Here is a 22,411-nt window from a genome sequence, read left to right as displayed (position 1 = left end):
TGCTCCTTGTCCCCACCTCCTAGAAGGTAGAGAAACTCAACCTATAGTTAGAGGAGATATCTACCAAAGGGAATTGTCAAGGGATACATTTGAAGACATCCTCGTGCTCCATGAGATCGTCTTGTTGGGTTCTAAATTTCTTTAGGTTTGGAGTACTTAAGTGCTTGTCCTCAACAATGCATGAGATCCTTTTAGTGGATTCTACACTTTTACATTTATTGAGGTCTAGGGGATGCACTTCCGCCCTCCTGTTTGACTACAATCTTCACTTCTCTCCTGTTTGAGTACTTAAGTGCTTGTCCTCAACAATGCATGAGATCCTTTTAGTGGATTCTACACTTTTAAATTTATTGAGGTCTAGGGGAGGCACTTACCCCCTCCTGTTTGAGTGCAATCTTCACTTCTCTCCTGTTTGAGTACTTTAGTGCTTGTCCTCAGCAATGCAAGAGATCCTTTTAGTGGATTCTACACTTTTAAATTTATTGAGGTCTAGGGGAGGCACTTACCCCCTCCTGTTTGAGTGCAATCTTCACTTCTCTCCCGTTTGAGTACTTTAGTGCTTGTCCTCAACAATGCATGAGATCCTTTTAGTGGATTCTACACTTTTAAATTTATTGAGGTCTAGGGGAGGCACTTACCCCCTCCTGTTTGAGTGCAATCTTCACATGATGAAAGAGTACCCTGGCCCAATTAGAGAGAGATTGTTTCCAGGTGCGTTTCCAAGATCCACCAACGAAGGGTTGGCTTTTTGACACTCTCGTGAGACCGACTGCCATGTGTGCAGCACCTTTTTGGGGGAGTGACCTTTCAGCTACTGACTGGAAGGGATTTGACATGGGATCTAGGATGATTCAGCGTAAGCCTTCAATTCCCCATCAGATCACACAAGCAGAGCTTACCATGATACCTCTCTAGGTGGACGCCCTCTTCTAGACCATGACTTTTCTCCACAGAGTTTGGGCCCTACCTCAGTGAAGATTACCGAGACTGGCACTAGAGTCATCCCGACGACTAGCAGAGAGAGGCTTTGATACAGCATGGTAGGCAGGGGTGTCCACATGGTTTGATAGCCACGATATCCAGATGGATAAGCTCCCCCCATTCCAGTACAGCATAGATGCACCATTGAAGCTCATTCCACATGATGAGATTAACCGTAGTATCCGGATGGACAGGCTCCCCCCTTTCAGTACAGCATGGATGCACCACCAGAGCTCATTCCACATGATGAGATAAACTGTATCATACGGTTAGACCTTCTCCAGTTCCATATAACTTGGCCTTGGGAGGGGGATCAGGAGTTCCCCACCAAGACCCAATTCTATCATGACCAGTTTTTGAGGATATCGGAGCATAGTCTCATCACCACGCCCCAGTACCTCAAGGATAGGAGAGTCTCACACGCCTTGCAGATTGCTATCGGAGAGATACGAGTCTCATCCCACCAGTTGCAGATTGAGGCAAGGAAAGCGGCCGGCATACCTACAGAGCAGCCGGTCTGTAGACTATGCACGATGGGGGAGGTAGAGACAAAGAAGCATTTTCTATGTGTCTGTGCAGCCTACTATGAGATCCGAGGACGTTCCACTGCCTCTTTCGAGGGGGGCTCGGCTTTGAACCACTCACACGGCTGATACATTTCCCCAACGAGGTTTGCATTAGATCTACCTGATGAGATACAGAGATACAAAGATTCCTTTGTGCGGCAAGCCAGCTACAATTGATGCCTCGGGACACCGGAGCATAGACACGCATCACTGATTTTTACGCATCCGAGCAAGCACCAGATGAGATCGAGGGTAAGGAGCTCGACGGACGAGAGCGCTATGGATCAATAGTGAGACCCGCTACCAGGATGTGGTTGGACGAGAGACGTGAAGACCACACACGGCATGTGGGTTGACCAGAGCACCCACGATTGAGGTTCGCAACCTATCTCAGCCCTCCTCAAAGGGGACCGCCAGAGACGAGACACTACTCTCGATGTAGCCCATCGGATATTGAGTCCAAGAAAGCACACCCCCCGCCACCGTGGGGGAGAGCCCATCAGACACAGATATGTGAGCTCTTTGCATCACATCACAGGGCCATCGGGGAGCTAGGTTATATAGAGCCTACACATGTACTTGGAGCTCTGGTTCTGAGCAATACTTGATTGCTCTTTTCCTACTATTTTGTACTAGCTTTTTGCAAGGGCCTTAGTGAGCCCTTTGCTACAGCCCACAGTGGCTTGTATGGGTTACATATATTTTGTACCTTATCTCATAGACCCGCGAGGTCTCCAAAAGACGTTAATACCTACCCCCCCCTCTCTCTCTCTCTCTCTCTCTCTCTCTCTCTCTCTCTCCCCCCCTCCGCCGTACAGCCCATACTTCTGTACAAGGCTTGTACTACCTTCTGACTAGGGCATCGCCAGTAGCGTCGCTTTCTTTCCTACAACCCTAGGCTGGGCTGAACCCCTAGCCCAGCTTAGGGGTTAGCTTCAACAGGAGGCTCCTCAGACTTATGCAGGCCAATATGGAGTTTCCCAAGACTAAGTTGTTTGCCTCTACCCCGACCACTAAGCCTTCGTACTCCTCCGTTGCAGCCACACCTAGTCCTTATGCATTTACATTCAAAAGAACAATTGGATCAGATCCACAGGAACAAATTTACTACCTAAATCAAGAAGTTAAAGAGATCAGGCTTATGGTTGCAGCTCTTGGAAGAAAGGTGAAGGAGATGGAGAGTAAGGACAAGAAGGAGATCATTTCAGAGGTCATGGAAAAGTGCAGCACCTCTCCGCCACCACCAACACTTGTTTCTACAGTCAAAGAGATGATCAGTACTCAGGTTAGCTCAGCCAAGGAAGAGATGGCTAGTGTGGCCAGAAATTCTCTCTCTCTCTCTCTCTCTCTCTCTCTCTCTCTCTCTCTCGTTTTCTATCAGCCTCATAGACCCATCGGTCTTTAGACTTTAGTAAACTCTCTCTCTCTGCATCAGACGGATTTTATTTGATGCTTATGTGGTGCAAACAGTCCTATATGCAGTAGAAGTATGGGGAGGTACCATCTCAGCATCAAAATGGAATGATATTGAAAAAATACAGAAATCATTTCTAAGACGGCATCTGGGAGTTAAAATTACTACACCATACTCAATCATGCTTATTGAGACCGGTACAAGGCCCATTGAACTGAGAGCACTACGAAGGGTTTTCAAATACATAATGAAGGTCAAGTCCACAGGGTCGCAGAGATTACCAATGAAAGCATGGGAAGCAAGTAAAAGGCCTCAAAAGACAAACAAAAGCAAGACGCTATTTTGCAAGCTGTGTGACCAAGAACAAGTAGAGACAGAAGCACATGTCCTCCTTACATGCACACAGTATGCCTGCATAAGGAGGGACTTTAACAATATTACAGAGGAACACGACACCCTAGCCAGCTTGCTCTCACATAGCCATATAGCCACTCTGGGTAACTATATTGCCAAGGTTCTTAAATATCGTGAATGTTGTATTACTCAATATATTTCAAAATAATTGTTCTCCCCCCCTTCCATAAAAGGAAGCAGACACTTGTATCGTGACTTTTATGGGTCCCATGGGTCGGTATTTCGGCCCCCAGAGGACGGTAATACATTCTTCTTCTTCTTCTTCTTCTTCTTCTCTCTCTCTCTCTCTCATTGTATTAGGTTTTCAATTAGTCTCATAGACCCGTCGATCTTTAGTAAGGCTTCCCTACCCACTCCTCAAACAGTCCCACAATTAAAGACTTCATTCACTTGAAATACAAACAGTAAATAAGGAGGTAAGTGTGGAAGTTGAGACAAAGGCAAGTAGAACTGACATTTAAGGCGCATGAAGCTAGATATGCAAACTCGTTGAAGATTCTGATAATAGGACTTCATGAAAACTGGTACAAAGATGAGGACTCTTTCAGTGAAACTTTAGCACAGGTCAAAGCAGCCATGCCCAACATTGAATGGAAGGATGACAATGAAGAAGATGATAAAATAGCAACTAATGTCAAACACTCCAAGGGGCATGCTATCATCACTTTGAAATCACGTAAACTGTGAACCAAGATTCTTTGCCAATCACATAAGCTGAAAGGGACAAAGGTAAGGATAGCTGAGGAGCTCAACTGAAGAACAAAGCGACTGAATTGGTCAAGGTTAGAGCTGCAAGTAAGGTGGAAAAAGTGCAGTATACCGTGAAGGCATGGCAATTATCAAAGAATTCAAATCCAAACCAAAAGATGGGAGTCTTAAACTGATGTATGGCCGATAATATGTTTTTATGCTTCATTAGATGTAGCTACTCTAAATAAATAGAGATGCTTTTGCACTCTATGGGAGCTGCCATGTGCCCTTCCTAAACTGATGTATTGGTTGGTTCTATGCTGTCCCATGACATTAATAGACTCTCTCTCTCTCTTCCCCCCCCCCTCTACCTCCATTCCCCCCTACTTCCTATGTATTGCCCCGCCTACTATGAGATCCGAGAACGGTACCACTGTCTCTTTCAGGAGGGACATGGGTTCGGTCCACTCTCTAGCTGATCCAATTCCATGACCAGGTCTACATTCGCCTCTATTTGATGGAGATACAACAACACAGAGGGACTTATTACAGCATATCAAACAGCAGCAAGTGACAGTGCCACACGAGATAAACTGAGCACAACAACACGTCACCAACTTCTATGCCTTTGAGTCAAGCCCGAGGAAGAGGAGGAGATAGCCGACATGAGGTCTACCATGGATCAGCGGGAAGAGATGGAGTGGAGCGATGGAGCTAGCAACACAAGACCACACACGATGTAAAGGCTGACCAGAGCACGCACAATAGAGCTCTACTGAGAGAAGGCCATCCGAGCCGAGGAGTCACTCTTGCTATAGTTCACCGGATACAAAGATCACGGAGACCATGCCCCCCGCCACAACGAGAGACGGCTTGACAGACAGAGATATGTCTATCTTCACGTCTCAATCTTGGTGCCTGGATATGTATTTGGAGCACTAGCTTTGCATTTCTGAGTTTTGAGATTATTAGCTTAGCCCTCAACAAGGGCCTTACGAAACCCTTTTCTTCAACCCACAGTGACTTGTATGAGTTACTTTCTTGATTGTACTTTGTCTCATAGACCCACAAGGCCTTCCGAAGACGTTAATACAATGCTCTCTCTCTCTCTCTCTCTCTCTCTCTCTCTCTCTCTCTCTCTCTTTTTCACACACACACACACAGAGGTAGGGTTTCGTCACAAAACATTGGACAGTGACCACGTAATTGCCATAAGAGCTGCATCAGAGAGCCAAGCATAAGAAGAAAGTTGCCTTTTGTTGCTTTATAGACTTCAAGAAAGCCTATGACAAGTGCCATGCTCGAGGCAATGGCAAAGATTGTAACAGCTCGAAATCCCTAAAGAACTCAAAGAGGCCACATATCGACTATATGAGAAAGATTAGCCGCATCGGCACAACCACCTATAGATGGATCATGCTCCATAGGAAATGTTGTCATAAGCAGTGCCATAGGGGTCAAACAAGGTTGCCACGTCTCACCAACTCTTTTCAGTCTCTTTACTGATGCCTAGAAGGTCCGATGAGAATGCACAACAGAGAAGGAGTTTGGACTGCAAGACATGCCCTATTACTACTTATTTATGAGGACAATGTAGTCTTGTTTGCAAAAAGCAAGAGGGACATACAATGCCACAAGGACGTGAATTTGGTAACCGTGACTACCTTTGACTTGGGGGACTAGCATAGGGGAAGTGATTCTTCTCAAAAGTCCCTAGGAATGCATCCAATGCCTAGGTGCAACCGCTAGGCCCAAGTGTTAGGCTAATGCTAGAAAAGAGGGATCTAAAAGTTGGGCCCACGAGGAAACCCATGTGTCATTAGTAAAGTGGGGCTAGAGCTTTTAGTCTCTCATTGGTTGTAGGGGTTAGGACTTTAACGAAAGGGAGGAAAATGTGCCACGTGGCAATTTGCCATGGACCCTTCCCTCCAAAGTCCCTACATAAAATGTTTTTAAGGCATTCCTCATTCGTACGGATTTCCTCAACGCGTCATTTGCTCTCCTTCACGCATTTTGAGGTGCTCTCTCTCTCTCTCTCTCTCTCTCTCTCTCTCTCTCTCTCTCTCTCTCGCCTCTACATGGACGGTAGGTTGCTCCCTCGCGGGCCCGCTGATCCGGATATTACTTTACGCAGATGACGTGGCTCTCTTATCCTCCTCAGCAGAAGGGCTCCAGAGACACCTTGACGAACTACAGTCCTTTTGTGAGTCTCATGATTTGAAGGTCAACTTAAGTAAAACCAAGGTTATGATCTTCAATACATCTCGAGCCGTCATGCGAGATCAGCATTTCACATCTAATGGGTCCCCTCTTGAGATAGTTTCATCATACACTTACCTTGGGGTTGTCTTTTTCGGACCCATCTTCACCATGAGACCCGCAATGCGTGCACACCTGAGCACAGGATATGCTTCATTGGCTAGGCTAGAGAGACAGTGCTTCCGCTCTCACATTCAGGATCCATGGACCAAAGGGTTGCTCTTTGACTCCTTGGTCCGCCCAACAAGGATGTATGGGAGTCCATGCTGGGGGCAGACTTGTCGGATACAGAGTGGGCCAGGGTGGAGCGGCTACAGGTTCTCATGTTATCACGGATGATCTGTGGTAAGCCATCCCTCCCTCACCAAATCATTCAGGCGGAGTTTGGGTCACCCCCATTACAGCTAGATGCTGCGTTTCAGGTCATCATGTATCTGTACCGAGTCAAGAGTATGGGGATTACAAATCCGGGCGTAGCAAGATACCATGGCTAGCATTGTCCTTTTCTATGGCACTTGCAACAGGGGGGGACTAGATGTGCTAGCACAGAGAGATGGTTTGCAAGGCTCGGGCTCCACATGGACAAACTGCCTCCTTTCCCGTACAACATGGATGCTTCTTTTTCTCCCCTCCTATCACACGAGGTCAACCAGGTTATCCGTGAGGATCTACTACAGCTACACACATTCCGGACCTGGTTGGGCCCGAGTGATCTTCCAGTGAAGCTAGGCTTCTATAGAGATCACTTCTTACATATCACAACGGATGGTTTTATTGATCCACCAGGATACACGCAAATTCACCTACCCCCCTCGCTGAGGATCTCTCTTGGGCAGTTCCGAGTCTCTTCACCCAAACTTCGTATTGAGAGCAGCAGAGCGGAGCAATTACCCAGGGAGAGGCGCATATGCACACTATGTGACACGCAGGAGGTTGAGACAGAGGAGCATTTCATCTTCAAGTGTCCTATCTACTATGAGATCCGAGGGCGTTTCTACTGCCTCTTCAGAGATAGTCATGGAGTTTTGGCCCGTTTCCTCTCCTACCCAGACCAGCGATGTTTGGCTACTTTCATTCATGAGGTGCTTAGACACTGCAATAGGATACTCCGAGCACGAAGACAGGGGCAAACCTCCTCCTCGACTGATACTTCTTAGAGCTCTATCACGGAGTTCTTTCAGCCAGATCACATAGACCCCCACGAGGCGAGGCCTCGACATGACCGTGACCTGGAGCCTGTGACCCGACAGCTCAGACAGAGGGTTGACTCACAAATCATACTTGGGGACATCCCCTCCTTGTTTAGGGTCGGAGCCCGACCGACGGGAGTCACACTGGCCCTGGTCAAACACAGAGCTACGACCAAGAGACATACCAGGACTGCACCCTTGGGGGGGCGACAGCGCTCTATTGCTGACCTCATGCCTCCTCTTCCACAACCCCATCCATCCTGATGTCCTATTGTTGTTGATGATGATGATGATGGTTATGATGATGTCGACGATGATGCAGAGATTGATATATATATAGTTGAGACATGACTATGTTGTACTTAGGATTTAGTACTGTCATTTCGCATTTTCTGCATTCTCCATTGATATGGATGCCCGTTTAGTAGCTCCACTACCACAACTCATTGTATCAGGTTTCTAACAGTCTCATAGACCCATCAGTCTTCCGAAGACTTTAATAAACTTTCTTTCTTTCTTTCTCTCTCTCTTGCTTCCCGAGGAGCCTTAATTCCTACTGTGCGGACGCCACAAATATTATACCAAACTTCCTAGCTCGCTTTCGAATGCTTTTGATGCCGTATAGACTTGATTTTTTCTGCTGGCATGCATCCTAGCACGCAGTCCTAGGCTGGTTTTGCTGCTGTGCACTGATTTCTACGATTGGCACGCACCCCAAGGTTGTTTCTCAAAGATGTACAGGCTGTCGGTGCACCTCCCAAGACCTATTGTTGATGCTCTAGCCTTTATCTCCTGTTTTTGGCCTCTACACCCGTGAGCCGTGCTCTTCTTTCTATTCTCAGCTCCTAGAATCTTCTCTCTCTCTCATTCTCTCTCTTTGCCCTTGGCTGGAAGTCATTTCTACACCCTTGGGGGACTGGACAAAGGAGAAGTGCAGGAATAGAGCTTGCCCCTTTTCCATGGACAGCAGGTATGGATATTCTGACTTCCTTTTGGATTTCATTTGTCCTTTTTGAACTTGTTATTGCTTCTGTTTTGCTTCGGGGCTCTCTCTAGGCCATACAGGTTGTGCCTGGAAAGGTGCTAAGGAGACTGTGTATTGAAGTTCTTATGCCTTGAGGCTGTTTGAGTATTTTCTGGGACTTGAGGAATGCATTGCCACTTTCAGTGGGGCACAGTCAGTATGGAATCCTTGGCTATGCCTTGATGATTGGGTTCTAGTGAGACTTGGGAATTGGATGCATTCTAATGCCAAGTATTGGCTTGGGCAGTGGACTACTAGTGTGGCAGAGTGCAAGGGTGAGCCTTTGATGTAATTGCACAATTGCCATTGCCTGAAGAGTTATACAAATACCGGAAGGATGTTTTCAAAGTTGTTTCTTAGTGAAATTTAACTAATCGAAGTGCTGGAAATGTTGCAATGTGGTTGTGAATAAAGTGCATGCTAAGTTAGTTACAGTTTACTGCTCTTTAGTTACCTAAAGGACGATTTCAGTGCTTCCATTGGCGGGACTGTCACCATCTTCCTATAGAGGTGAGCCCTCCTAGTGTTGGGTGAAGAAAGCCTCCATTGCATTCTTGTTACAGCCATAAAAACAGCAAGCATGTCACACCAGGAGAGGTCTCTGACTATCTCAGAGCAAGAGGAAGACAGGAGGTCGGACAGCTTTGAGGAGGAGCAAAACACCAGTGAGGGTGAAGAAGGGCATGATGTTGAGGGACAGCATGTTCTTTCGGGGCATGCCACTGAGGTATCCCAAGCTGAAGCTGATGTAGAAGCCCTTTCAGGATGAACTTGGCAAGTGTAGTGGGCACTTTGACACAATTAACCCGGAATCTAGCTGAAATTTTGAATGCCCCTCCCAAGAGCAAAAAGACAGCCAAGAAGAAGCAAAGGAAGCAAAGGCCTATGCATAATGATGCACCTTCAAGTGGACAGCCACCCGTGACTCCAGCTTTAATGCCCTCAATTGCTCTTGGCACGGGGAATGCCCCACAGGGCAACAATTTTCAGTCAGTGAATTATGGACAGCAACCCTTTCCTCCTTCGGTGATGCATCCAGAATACATTGGGGGAGGGTGTTGGAATATGGAAGCAAGAACTAGAACTAGAAACTGGAAATGAAATAACAAGACTGAAAGACTAGAAATACCTGGAGAAGAGTGTAGACAAGACACAAGCTAGACTAATTGATTACAATGATGTGACCCATTGAATATATGGGCCAAAGTACAAGTCATAAAGCAAGAGTGCTTATGGGATAATTGTAGAAGTGCCACATGGCACACACTCAAGACATAAAGACTAGACTTAGACTTAGACAAATGTAGACTAGGAAATAGTACACTTAGTGTGCACTTATCTCCAACACCCTCCTTAAGTGGACACTAGGAGTAAGACAGAAAAACAAGACTAGAAGACAGACATAAAGACTGATAGACTGAGAGACAAGATAGAAGACATGACAGACAAAGATCCTGAGACACCCCTCCTCACCGGTCCACAAGGGTAGGGACAAGATGGATCTAAAACAAAACACAGTCAGATTGATAGACAGACAGACAAGACTAGATAGACAGAAGACTGACTGTAGACAAATAGAAAGACCAAGACACTAGAACCCCTTGACCTACATCATCGGTGGTCAAGGTGGTAGACAAGACATAGAAGTAATCAGAAAGCCCACTTCTCATCATGTGAGGAAGACATGACAGACAAAGATCCTGAGACACCCCTCCTCAAGTGAAATCCTCATATGGGTCCACAAGGGTAGGGACAAGATGGATCTAAAACAAAACACAGTCAGATTGATAGACAGACAGACAAGACTAGATAGACAGAAGACTGACTGTAGACAAATAGAAAGACCAAGACACTAGAACCCCTTGACCTACATCATCGGTGGTCAAGGTGGTAGACAAGACATAGAAGTAATCAGAAAGCCCACTTCTCATCATGTGAGGAAGGAACAGCAGGATCAACTGATGGAGATGTTGCAGCAACATGGGCTGAGGTAGATGCAGGAGCTGATGTAGAGGTTTTGGAGTAGCAGTCCCTCTCCCAGTCATTATAACGGCCACAAATGGTGCATGGATGAGCCTTGAAACAGTCCTTCTCCATATGATTAGTTTTGCCACAATGGGTGCAAGGCTTCTTTACCTTAGAACTTCCCTTCTTTGCTAAAAATGCAGTGTCAGTTACCTTTCGTTGTTGAGTTCTTTCTTCCTCTTGGAGAGCATTGATGATACCCTCAAGAGAAGGATTATTATGATACTTGAAGGTAGTGACAAGAGTAGCATAGGAGTCAGGTAAGCTTTTGAGAAGCACAGCAATAGCAATATCTTCGGAGATGGGAGACTTGACTGACGCAAGCTGAACCATAAGACTGCAAAGATAATTGACATGAGAGGCTATAGTAGCTCCTTCCTGCATATGTAGATCAAAGAATGAGATCATAAGTGCAATCTTAGAGTTTTTAGATCGGGCTCCAAAAAGGGTATCCAAAGTGATCCATGCTTGAGGAGCAGACTGTATGTCGGAGATGTGATGAATGTAATCATCTCCAAGGCCGAGCAATATAATAGCATAGGCTTTGTCATTCTTGGCAGTGACAACTTGCTCAGAAGGACCTTCGGGAGCAGCACATTGAACAATGTCCCAAAGACCTTCTTTCATAAGATGGCACTTGATTTTGATCTGCCAAGTATGAAAGTTGGTCCCATTGAATTTGTCGATAGATATGAGAGAATGAGAGGAAGATGCCATGTGGGAAGGTCTTATCTCTTGCTAGGATGCAAGGGCAGTGTCTATTCCCTTACAATATTGCAGAAATAAATGAGAGGAGAGATCCAAGAAGCCGGTTCTCTCACCACTTTGTCAAGGCCATAGCATATGACAGCCCATCGAAGCAGGAGGAACCAGCAAAAAAGGAGAGACTGTTCAGCAAACTGAAAGAGGCAAAGCTTACCTTAATCCCGGGCAGAAGTAGAAGTGTAAAAAGGATGCAGATCTCCGTGAAGATGGAGCTAGAGAAGTTGTCAGCCTGTGCAGGCACGGATTCCGTACAGTCGTACGGACTGTACAGATGGCGATCAGAGTACGGATGACGTACGGATGTCGTGCAGAGTACGGACGACGGCGCACAACTGTACGGATCTGTCGGACGTACGGATGTCGTGCAGAGTACGGACCTCCATAGCTCAGAGTGAAAATCTTCTTGAATGATAATGGCCTTACAACTCCCTCAACTACATGGGAGTGAAGAATGGTTGCATAAACCCTTACAAGCTCAAAAAAAGCTAAAGAATGGGAGGTGATGAAGCATCTTAGCCCAACTCTTCTCCACCCCATTCACAAGAGAGAAGGTTGGGAGGGATGAGTGTGTTGGAGTACACCACAAGAGAGATGGAGACAAATGCTGAATACACAATGTGATATAAATTTGGAGGCAACACATACATATACTCAACACATTTTACAATTAGCTTCCCGCATTCTACAATAGTATAGGCCCATTATAAGGCTCTAATACCATGTGAAATTGGAGAGTGAGAGATACACTATAGAAGCCTAAAATCGATGACCCCATTGGAAATTAAAGACCAAATGGCTTATGCTTAGGGTTAGGGTTTTCCATGTCTCCTTTTATGATCCTCTATAAACCTTAGTCTTTAGTACGATTTACACCATTTGTAACAAGAAGCTTTTGAATTATCAATTTAACATATAATCTTGAAAAAATCAGAGGGTTAAGAAGACCTAGCATCCACAGACCTTGTAATAATCTGAAAATTATACAAATTATGAGATTAAAATATTAGCATCTACATGATTACTGTACACTTTTAAACATTTGGACATACATACATACACACACACACACACACACACACACATATATATATGTATATGTGTGTGTGTGTGTGTGTGTGTGTATAGAGAGAGAGAGGGAGAGAGAGAGTGAGTGAGAGAGAGAGTGAGTGAGAGAGATAGATAGAGAGAGAGAGATGTGATGATAGTTGTAACATCCATGAGGGCCAAATCTGATCTATGGCACCATAACAAAGACGTACGGACGACGGCGCAGAGCTGTACGGATAGCAGGAATGGGTGTTAGATCTGTCGTGACAGCAGAGTGTTGCGCAGATCTGGCGCTCAGATCTGTGGCTGGGCTGCGCAGATCTGAGGCAGATCTGAAGCGGGATACACACAGATCTGGCACACAGATCTGGAGTGCAATGACGGGGCAGAAAGAGGGGAAAAGGCGGCCAGCAGAAGCGTAGAAGAGGGTGGTGCAGTTTTTTTTGGAGCAGATGTCGGAGAGAGAGGTAAACTGAAAGGAGAAGACAAAGCTATGGCTGCAGCAGAGTGAGAGGAGAGGAGAGGGGATCTACATGCTCTGATACCATGTTGGAATATGGAAGCAAGAACTAGAACTAGAAACTGGAAATAAAATAACAAGACTGAGACTAGAAATACCTTGAGAAGAGTGTAGACAAGACACAAGCTAGACTAATTGATTACAATGATGTGACCCATTGAATATATGGGCCAAAGTACAAGTCATAAAGCAAGAGTGCTTATGGGATAATTGTAGAAGTGCCACATGGCACACACTCAAGACATAAAGACTAGACTTAGACTTAGACTTAGACTTAGACAAATGTAGACTAGGAAATAGTACACTTAGTGTGCACTTATCTCCAACAGAGGGTCGGTCTTCCAAGCAATGGTGGGACAACCCACAGAAGGGCTAGGAAAGCTTGGCACATACTTGGAAAGTTTTCAGCCAGGAATGCAAAAGTTTCCGCAACAAATGGTGGGGGGTATGCAAACTGGAAATCCCAACATGATTTATGCAAACATAGGGATGAAGCCGGGAATGCAGATGGGGATGCCAAGAATGATAGGTGGTTCCATGAACATGCCACAGATGCAGGGAATGGGACATGGAATGGTCAATCCAGCCATGGGAGTTGGCAGTAATGCACAAAGTATGGGCTAGATGATGCCAGCTCCCTATTTGCAGCCACCTGTGTACTCCGTTGGGAGCCCTTAGAAGCAGAGCGTAACCGAAAAACCGGGAACCTAGTGTGTCGTGTCCATATCCTCCACTGTAAAGCCATGGTACCAAGGGAAGAGGTACACCAAATGCGGGCCAAGGAGGACGGGGCTCTGCTCCACAAGTGTCAAGGCAGTATCAGGGGGAACTCAATTGGGTGAGGAATTGTTGGTGGTAGCGTCTCCCCATGATTTTTTTCCTCCAAAAGATAGCACTTCGATACTAGCTTGAGGCATGCCATTGTTCAATCAAAGAGTTGAAAATCTGCATCTGATTCGGAGATTTCTATTCATATATTCCGTTTCTGATGCACGCCCACTTCAAAAATTTCTAGGCATAAGGTTGGTTTCCTTAACATGTATGCCTCCAACATTAGAGGGGAACGTGTCCTTATGTGGAAGACTTTGCTCTCCTGGGCCCCCATTGTGGATTCATGGGTGATTGGAGGTGACTTTAACATGGTCGAGTTACCGTCAGACAAAAAAGGCGGTAGAGAAGACGGACTTCTTTGGAGAGAGCAGCTTGGGATGCCTTCCTTTTTCACTTCTGTGGCAGAAATACTTTGTGTGATGATGCCTTTCTTATTCAGCCACAGTCCCTCCTGTTCTCTTGGTCGACGAACAGAAGGCAACAGATGCCTATTCATGCACGCATTGACAGATTCTATGTAGATGACTGGGCACTAGACAGAGGTGGATCGGTATGCATTGCTAGTGGAAACCAGAGGAGGACCTTACAGAGCCAACCCTGCAGATATGGTTTGCTCATGTCCAGGGTGGGCAGCCATATCCATCACATGTAGCCGCTGCCCTTTCTGGTATTAGCGACTTCTACCGTTCAGTTGCTTGTACCAGGAGACGAGATATTCTCAGACGTGAGATTGGTGTTCGCCAGCAGTTGGCAACTTTGCAGAGGGAAGAGCAGAAACGGCCTTCAGATGCTTGGATTCAGGAGCGCCTTGCTGCAGCGAGGGCTCATCTGCAGTTATTGCTTGATCAGAGAGCGAGTATGCCTTTCATGCACAGGAGTCCTTCTGGATTCAGATGGATGGTAGAGTCAATAAACACTTTTTCTCTACTCTTGGCCCTAGACATAGTAGAGAGAGTGTATCCCAGCTTATTGACTCACATGGGGTTTTACAAACAGAGCCTGATGATGTCTTACGCATAGCTTCAGATTTCTATGCCACCCTTCTTACTGCTGATCCTGAGACACACGATAGAGAGGATGCTAGACATGCTATTTGGCAGAGCATCCCTGTGTTGGTGAATCCGGGTATGCATGTTCTACTCGACGCACCTTTCACCAACACAGAGTTCAGGACTGCACTTTCAGCCCTTCACAAGGGCAAGTGCCCAGGTTCAGATGGCCTCACCCCGTCTTTTTTCATTGCATTTTGGGATATGATTGGAGACTATATTACTTCAGCCCTGCAGGCCATTTGGGACTCTGGCAAGATGCCTGGGTCGCTTACAAAGGGTCTCATCCACCTTATCCCAAAAGGAGGTAGCAGAAATTTAATGTCCCACTGGAGGCCTATCACACTTCTGGGGACTTGTTACAAGATTCTGGCCAAGGCTATCAGCCTCCGATTGCAGCGACTTCTCCCTGATCTCATTCATGACACTCAGACGCGATTTGTGCATGGCAGAAGCATTTTTTATAACATTTTTTCTTTCTGGGAAGCTTCAGAGTGGGCCATGCAGAGTGGCCAGAATCTTGCCATTCTACTTTTGGATTTTGAAAAAGCTTATGACAGAGTAGATTCCTCTGGAAGCCTGCGGAAAGCTTTCCAAGACCCCATAGAAGAAGCAGGTCTCCTCTCCCACCTGGACCACTGCATGTAGAGTGAGGCACCCAGTGGTCTGCCATGATCATCTAAAATACTGTCATTCCACATGATGGGTTGCCTATCAATCTCTTCCCGAGAGGAAGGAGGAATCCTCCGAAGAGTGCTTCTGAAACTGGCCCAAGCTTTCAGAATGGCAACCATGAGAGGGGACGAAGGTGACCTGAGGTGTGCTGTGGTGAAGATCCATCTAACACTGTTCATCCAGTCTCCTCCTGAAGAAGGTGTGCACCTCTGTATGCTGCTGATAAGAAAGTCCTTCCACGGTTCCTGCCTTGGCATAAGTCCCCGCACCACCATCTTGCAAAGTAAAGCTCTGCACTGTAAATCTGGATCAATAATATTGAGACCCCCTTCCTGTGTAGGGAGGATGAGGGTCTCCCAAGCCACCCTGGCTAAGGCATCTGCTGTGCCATCAAGCCCACTCCAAAGAAAGTTTCTGATCGGTCTTCTGAGCTGAATGATGCAGTCCCTAGAACGGCACCAACATGAACAAACAAACCAGGCTGTGGCCAAGAGGACCTGGTTGACCACCACAACTCTAGAGGCAAGATCCAGCTTGGCTGAGCTCCAAAAAAGAAGCTTCCTTCTGATGCTCTCCAAAACGGGAGCAAACTGCTGCGTGGTAGAAATATCCAAGCCGACCTGGCAGACCAAATACCTGATAGGCACACCCCTCTGAACCCAAGTGAATCCTATGTCAAGCCCCCAAACTGGAGTGTCCTCATCACTGATCCAAAAGCCATTGGATTTATGCCAATTTATCTGCGCCCCTGCCGCCAAGCAAAATAAATCCAATGCTGTCCTGAAAGAAGTGAGCGTCTGTGGAGTGGCATCCAAGTAAACTGCTGTGTCATCAGCCAACTCACTGTCAAGTAGCTCCTCTCCCCTTCTGATGGGAAGTCTTAGCCCAAAGATGTCAGCTTGAGATCTAACATAGATACTCATAGCTTCGGCCGCGAACAAAAAAAGGAAAGGAGCAAGGGGGCATCCCTGACGGACTGATCTCGAAGGTTGACAGGACATCTCAGAGGGAGTGCAGGGAGGATCTTGCAGATTGAGGCAGCCCTTCCAGAGGTTTGGGTAGACACAGATGATATGCCACTCACTTCCTCCACTTGGGCAAGTACTTTTTCGAGAGGCGGGGTTCCACTTCAGGTTTTGGCCTTTCGAGATGCACAAGAGGATGCTTTGGTTTTTAGTGTCCAAGATGGTGGCAGATTGCTCAGGTCCACAAAGGACATCTTGCTTGAGTCTGCTTTTCAGCCTATCAGCGTTGTAGGTCTTTTGATGCAGGGATCAGATTCAGAGTGGTTCCTAGACCCAGACCCCCGGCTACTCTCCACCGGGTCTTGGAGGCTTTGGCTCTATGGGGGAGTTCCCATCAGGTATTTGCGGTGGGACCCCGGAGAGTGGGAGTGGATTGACACAGGACATCGAGAGAAGAGCATCCCCTTCTTTCGTTACACGGTCAGTAATGCCAAAAGATATCAGCTCAGTAGTAGAGGTTGGAGACCCTCCAGAGTTCCTCATTGGGAGACTTTTGCTATTACTGCGGATCAGCAGAGGTGCTTCTGGAGGAGACTCTGGAAATCCCACAAGAATAGAAAGATCACTATCTTCTTTTGGCTTTATATCCATGGAGGGATTGCAGTGAACCTTTGGAGGTCCAGGTTTGGAGCCGACCCTACATGCCGTCGATGCCTTTCTGCTTCGGAGTCTATTCAGCATTGCTTATGGGATTGCAGACAGGCGAGGATGATTTGGATGGGGGTAGCCAGGATTTTCAGTCACTTTGCCCATTCACCATTTTTTATGACATGGGGCTCGGTGGCTTGGCTTTCTCTTACAGGACCTCAGGTTTTCTATGAGGGAGTTGACTCCTCTCGGGCCATTTCGGTTCGACGTCATCGGATTGAGTCCTGTTTGTTAGATGTGGTACCACACATTCCTTTTACAGCTGTACATGCCTCTGTGGATACTTTTTGGGAGATTCTAGCGAGCATAGCATCCTGGCATATCTGGAGAGCCAGATGCACAGAGGCTTTGGAGGGAACTCAGGTTCATCCCTCGCACACATTGGCTAGTATCTGGACAGACATCGTACATACTTTAATGGCCGTATGGACGGGTATGCAGGGAGACTCCCGTGCAGCCTCAGCTAGGAGGGCTTCTTTCTTTAGGGAATGGAAGGATTCTCCTTTCTTCTCTGAAACTACTACAGGGTTGAGCTGGCACTTTCAGCCTCAGCCTTGGTTGTTTTCCACCTCACTCTGAGGGGGTTTTTTATTTATCCTCATGATTTCATGATGTATCCCGCTTTGAGCTTGCTCTCGCGGGTTTTTTCTCCTTACTTAATAGAAGTCTTTTTCTTGGAAAAATAAAAATAAAAAATTCTAGGCGATCCCAGGGAATCTTTACACTCCGGTATCTCTGTTGATAGCCACTTGAATTTCATCTTCACCTTCACACCTCACACATGGAGATTCAAAGATTAGGATACTAATCTATCTCCCCGAGGCCTCACGTTCGAGAGCTGCTGCTCCTCCCCGTGAAGCTGCTGCCCCTCCCTCACCCTCCTCCTCGCTAGCCCCCCCTCTCCCTTCCCCGCCTTGCTGCCCTCTCCATCGCTGCCCTCTCCCTCCCCCCCTCGCTGCCCTCTCCCCTCCCTCACAGCCCTCCTTTGTTGCCCCTCCCTTCCTCCCCCTCGCTGCCCTCTCCCTCTCCCCTTGCTGCCCTCTCCCCTCCCTCGCAGCTCCTCTCCCTTCCCCCCCTCGCTGCCCTCTCCATCACTGCCCTCTCCCCTCCCTCCCTCACTGCCCTCTCCCCTCCCTCGCAGCCCTCCTTCGCTGCCCCTCCCTTCCCCCCCTCGCTGCCCTCTCCCTCTCCCCTCGCTGCCCTCTCTTGCTGCCCCTCACCCACCAGCCTCTACCCCTCGCTCTTGCTGCCCCCCTCGCTCCTCCCTCTCTCTCCCCCGCCTGCCCCTGCCCTTCCCACCACCCTCCTCCACTCTCGCCTGCTGCCCCTGTTTTCCCCCGCCCCTCTCCTTTCCCCCCCACCCCCTCCCTCCCTCTCCCCCGCCCCCTCCTTTGCCCCCGATCGCTCCCCCCTCCCCCCCCCTGCCTTCTGCCCTTGCCTTTTTCCTCCCCTCCTGGCCCCCCCCTTCGCCCCCCGCCCCCTCCTTCACCCCTTCCTACCCCGCGCCCCTTCCTCCCTCTCCTCCGCCCCCTTCCTACCCCTCTGTTGCCTACCCGCAACTCGCCTCCCTCTTCTATTTTCCCCTCTCCACTTTTCCTCCCCTTCTTGCACCCTTGTTCCGGGCGTCCTGGGCAGCATTTCCACAGACGGAGTACTTACAGTGTTTGAATCGGCCTTTTCACTTCGATCGGCGAATGGATCCCCATTCAGCCAATCTTCGTCCACCCCCACCAACCGCGAGAACCGTCATATTTTCAGAAGACAAGTTGCAACAACTCAAAAAAGATGTAGAGCTCGAGGGCTCCACATCGCTCTTCGCACGCATCTTTGGGTCACACCCTTCCACATCACAAGCTAGAGACTGGATGCTGGCGGCGTTACCAGGAGAGCTTGCCCCACACCTTAGGGATATTCGACTTTTGGGACGAGGATTTTTCCAGGTTGTTTTTGACTCCCATGAGTCCACAGCCCTTGTTCTCAAAGCTACTCCTTTGGCCTTGGGTTCGAGGAGGATTCTTTTGCCCTACACCTTGCGCTTCGATCCGGTAGAGGAGGACAATCAGGTCACATTTCTGTTGATCAGGTTCCCTGGTCTTCCTCAGGTCTACTATCGACTTCTTGGTACTATCGGAGCCACTTTCGGAGTGGTCACTGAGATCCCTCCCCTTCATGACATGCCTTCTTCCTCGGTAGAGGCAATCAGAGCAGACGGGGTACCTCGAGTTAGGGTCATTGTCTCTGACCCTAACATTTCATATGACCACATTATGCTTCAGCGTCCAGATGACTCTCTCTTTCGACAGAGAGTTGAGATCACAGGTAGACATGACCAGTGCAGGATCTGCAGGACACTTGGACACTTTGCTAGAGACTGCCCAAGGAAGAGAAAAAGACCCAAGAGGTCTACTGGTGCAGCTCCTTCACGTATTACCCCGATTGCACCTCCCCAGCGCCCTGTACTACGCACTTCAAGACACAGTTACGCTGAAACGCGTTTCAGAGCCCAGCCAGGCCTGAAACGCCGTTTCAGAGAAGCGCCGTTTCCTGAAACGCGTTTCAGAGTCTGAAACGTCTCAGGACCCTGAAACGGCTGGCTGAAACGTTTCAGCCAGTCTAAAACGCGTTTCAGAGCTCTGAAACGTGCCGTTTCAGACAACACAGGCTGCTAGGTCTCCAAAATCACATTTTTTGTCTTTTTGCTTTTGATTTTGGTCTCCAGGCTCCTTCCACTCCTTCAGCCTCATACTCTCTCCATCCTCAAGGTTTTCCAGCCCTCCTTCAGCCCCATTCACTCCTTTCCTCTCCTTTCTCTCCTGCAGCCTGCTTCAGCCCTCCATCATCATCTACTCCCCTCCCTTGACGTGGCGTTTCCCCGTTTCAGCCCTCCCAGAAATCCCGAAACGTTTCCGTTTCCGTTTCCGTTTCCGTTCCCCGTTTCCCCGTTTCCGTTTCCCCTAACTATGCTTCAGGACCACAAGGAGCAGCAACGCGCCCTGCTTCGTGCACCCCAGAACCACAAGGGGCAGCAAGGCACCCAAAGCCCGTAGCACACCCAGTACCATGATGGAGAGCGATCAGAGCAGCTCCTTTACCTCAGGAGGAGACCTTTGATCAGGTTCAGATAGACGCCATCCAGACTCGAGAGATGGATGTTGCTGCAGCCCGAGACACTACAGGAGGGGCCTTCAGATGCACCAGCCCCAGTCACTTTGGTTTCGGATCACAAGGAGGCTTCCGATACTTCTTCCCCACAGACTATTCCTGCCACAGTCAGGACGATCGAGGGAGAGTATGCACAGATGAGGACTCCAGATGAGGACTCCAGATCCCTCTTCAGCCCCGCCACAGGCCTCCTCAGCCCCCAGCTCCAGTTCTGCTAATAGAGGCTTGGCGGGTCCTTCTCATCCATCTTCCACGAGTGCAGGTCTTCTTCGCACTCCTGGGCCAGACTTGCTTCTCAGGAATTCTTTTTTGACACTGGCAAATTCGACGACTTTCATGGATGATGAGGAGTTTGTGCCCTCCACCTTAGGGGCCCGGTCATTGGGATTCCTTTTGATAGGGCCTCCCCCTCAGCAAGTGTTGGGGATCCTTTCACCTGTTGAGTTTCCTGCCCTCAGCAGAAGTGTTTCGGCCAAGGGGAAGCTGGTCTCCTCTACTAGGTCAGGTAAGCCTTTCCATCCAGCATCCTCCATTGTCCTCTTGCCCCTTTTCTTTTTCTGTTTGTGGCGGAAGCTATGAGTATCTACCTTAGTCTCAAGCTGATATTTATGGGCTGAGGCTTCCTATCCGCCAGGAAGAAGAGATCCTGGATAGTGAGTTGGCAGATGACGCGGCTGTTTTTTTGGATGCCTCCCCCAAGACACTCACTTTCTTTCGGACAGCCTTGGATTTATCTTGCATGGCTGCAAGTGCACACATTAATTGGCATAAATCCAATGGTTTCTGGATTTGCGATGATGACACCCCGGATTGGGGTAATGATATTGGCTTCACTTGGGTACAAAGGGGTGTCTCCGTCAAATATTTGGGCTGCCCGACTGGGGTGGGCATCCAATAGAGATCTAGGTTCGGAGCTGACCCTTCTTGCCCTCGTTGCCTTTCTGCTTTGGAGACAATACAGCACTGCCTTTGGGATTGCAGACAGGCGAGAATCATATGGAAGGGTATTGCAAGACTTTTCAGCACTTTTGTTCGCCTACCCTTCTTCATGACCTAGGGATCAGTGGCTTGGCTAACTCTTTCACGGCCCCAGGTCTTCTTTGAGAGACTTGACTCCTCTTGGGCTCTTCACATCCGATGACATCTTGTGGAGTTGTGCTCTCTAGAGGATGTTCCGGCCACTCTCTTCAGAGCTGCTCATTCCTCGGTTGACTCTCCATGGGAGATCTTAGCTAGCATTGCAGCATGGCACATTTGGAGAGCCAAATGCACTAAGGCTCTAAAGGGTTCTCAGGTTCACCCTTCTCAGATCTTGGCCAGTACTTGGACAGATACGGTACACACTCTGATGGCCATTTGGGCGACCATGCAAGGATCATCTCAAGCAGCCTGCTCCAGGAGAGTTACTTTCTCAGAGATTGAAGAGACTCTTCCTTCTTTGCTGAGACTTCTACAGGATTGACTTGGCATTTTCAGCCTCAGCCTTGGTTTCTTTCTACCTCATTCCTCTGAGGTGTTTTCATTACATGCTTAGCATGTTGTATTTCTGCACAGAGCTTGCTCTAGCGAGTTTCTTTCTTACTTAATGGAAGTCTCCTTTTTGCCAAAAAAAAAAAAAATCATCTTCAATCCTTTACCCTCTCTTAGCGTTGAGTCGCCTTCCTCTAGTATTTCACGACGGACTACAGCTGTGTTGCCATGGCCATGCTCGTCACCTGCCGTGTGCTCGCCACTGATGTGGAGCTTCTGCTCGATCTTGTGGAAAATGGAAGACACCGTAATCAATGATGCTACGAGTCAGTGTATTTTAGAAGAACAAAAAACTGCAATCTCATGCCTTTGAGGTGGAAGGGGCGAAGGGAGAAGGGCAAGGGAAGGCAAGGGGAAGGAGAGGGCTATGACGAGGCGACGGTGGTTCACAGAGCAAGAAGATGGCAGTTAGTGAGATGCTAGTTTAGTTTAGTTACATTACTTTTAAGTTAGGTAGGCTTAGCTTAATGAAGATCTACTAAGGTCTAAATTAATGCGAAATTTGCTAGCATGCGATTTTTGTTTACAATTTTTAAACAAAGGTTCACTTTCGAATCATGTTGATCAGGCACTTGAATCAAAAGTTACAGATCTTA

The 22,411-nt window shown here is 47.9% G+C and overlaps 1 protein-coding gene across 6 annotated transcripts in view; it reads right to left on the bottom strand.

Annotated features, from left to right (window-relative positions):
• LOC147880794 (uncharacterized) overlaps positions 1 to 22,411 on the bottom strand; it is a 142,971-nt gene that overhangs the window by 62,152 nt on the left and 58,408 nt on the right. The gene's annotated exons all lie outside the window — the stretch shown is intronic.

Source organism: Dipteris shenzhenensis, chromosome 32, assembly GCF_047967505.1.
Source record: "Dipteris shenzhenensis isolate YYH24624 ecotype China chromosome 32, Dip_SZ_1.0, whole genome shotgun sequence".
Lineage (NCBI taxonomy): Eukaryota > Viridiplantae > Streptophyta > Polypodiopsida > Gleicheniales > Dipteridaceae > Dipteris > Dipteris shenzhenensis.
The sequence above is the reverse complement of the archived record's forward strand: the minus strand, read 5'-3'. Positions and strand labels throughout refer to the sequence as shown.